General features: G+C 36.7%; 1 non-coding gene across 1 annotated transcript; it reads left to right on the plus strand.

The window, feature by feature from the left end:
* Positions 1 to 257: 257 nt before the first annotated feature.
* On the plus strand, positions 258 to 364 carry LOC145168059 (small nucleolar RNA R71). Its single transcript, XR_013741652.1, has one exon. It is a non-coding gene; the product is annotated as a small nucleolar RNA R71 (small nucleolar RNA).
* The last annotated feature ends 1,381 nt before the right edge of the window (positions 365 to 1,745 follow it).

The raw sequence follows: 1,745 nt of genomic DNA on the forward strand, positions 1-1,745 counted from the left end.
CCATCTTGGTCATTCTTCGGTCCATAGTATTTAGCATAGCTAAAACAACTGCCATATCCTCAGAAGTGCCACTCCCAATGCCTTTAGCTCCATCATGTCTAGGATAGTGGTATTCACGCGAATGCTTATAAAACTCTTCAATCAATTCCTTAATCTCATCGGGATTTTTCTTTGTTAAATGTCCTTGAGAATCAAGGAGTTGCCTTGTCATCACGTTTACCGCATCATAGAAGATTGATACTTTTTGTTGCTCATTCAAATCGTTTTGGGGTCAATTTCTTATTAATCCCTTGTATTGCTTCCATGCTTCGTAGAGTGACTCACCCAGTTGTTGCTCGAAGTTTGCTATGGCTTTCTTGAGTTTAGCAACCTTATAAGGTGGGCAAAATTTTTCTAAAAATTGTTCACGTATTTGCGCCCATGTAATAATTGCACCGGGTGGAAGTGCCTTTAACCAATCCTTAACAACTCCTTTAAAGGTAACTAGAAGCATTCTCAATAACACCGTCTCTCGCAGAACATTCGGGATGTTGAAGTAATCAACTATGTCATTGACTTCATCAAGGTGCTTGTAAGCATCCTCATGATATTTCCTGGAAAATGGGACTTCCTTAAGCGCAAAAAGAATATGTCCATTCAGCTCGAATGTTGTGGTAGCGGGAATTGCAGCTTGCACTAGACCGGGACCGGTGTCCTCTCAGATTCTTTTCTTGTATGCCTCCATGGACATGTTGGAAATTTTCACCATCTCGTTTTTCCGCTCGTCTTCGGGTTCGATACTTTCTTCAGTTTCTGATTCGGAATCGGATTCTTGAGGATTAAGATTTTTCTCAAAGCTTTCAACTTTGCTTTCGTCTTTTGAAAAATTGCTCGATTCACCTACGTTCTTGCATTTCATCTTTCCAGAAACTAATTTAAGATCCTTGAAAGGTGATTTCTTTGGTGGTTGGGTTTCTCTGACGTTCTTTTCCGTATTTTTACGAAAGGATGACTCTGGATCTTCAAGCGGTGGTATCAAAGGTGTGTTGGATCCACGGGTTATGTACTACTGCAACAATAACAAAAATAAAAACATAAAATTGAACAAAAACTATATAAAATGCCTACTGACTGTTCATCACGACGTGGTAAAGAATACCACCTCATGTCGTCGCAACAAAAACGAAAGGAAAATATGTAATTACTATGCTCACGTCATGAGGCTTAAAGCTGACGTCGTGAGTCTGGTTATTCAGAAAAATCAACTAATACTAAAAATTAACTTTTTGCAGGTTTAACCCCAAAAAAAGGATCGATTAACCAAAGAAATTAAATCAAAACTAAACTAGTCGTTCCCCGACAACGACGCCAAAAACTTGGTGTCGAATTATTACTACACCTAATTTTACCTACTATCTAACTAGCTATTCGACTAAAGGCAATGTACCTTTTCTCAAATAGTATAACACAAACAGTCAGGTATCGAACATAAGGAACATATTTAATTAACTAAACTAACTACTAAAGATTAATCTAAAACAAGTCAAAGTTAATTGGGTTTTTATCTGATTCTGCAAGTTCAGACAAACTTTAAGCACTTAACAGTTAAATTCAATCAATTACTAAAACACTTCTGTTTAGTTCGAATCCACTTCTCCTCTATGGTTAGCTACTAATTATGGATTATTAACGTTGGTTACCCAATATTATATTATTAGTAATTTGAGTCCAAATTTACTAATGTTCACTAATTCATGTAAAACTAT

The sequence above is a fragment of the Lactuca virosa genome, chromosome 3, assembly GCF_052849685.1.
Source record: "Lactuca virosa cultivar CGN04683 chromosome 3, Lactuca_virosa_CGN04683_v6, whole genome shotgun sequence".
Classification (NCBI taxonomy): Eukaryota; Viridiplantae; Streptophyta; class Magnoliopsida; order Asterales; family Asteraceae; genus Lactuca; species Lactuca virosa.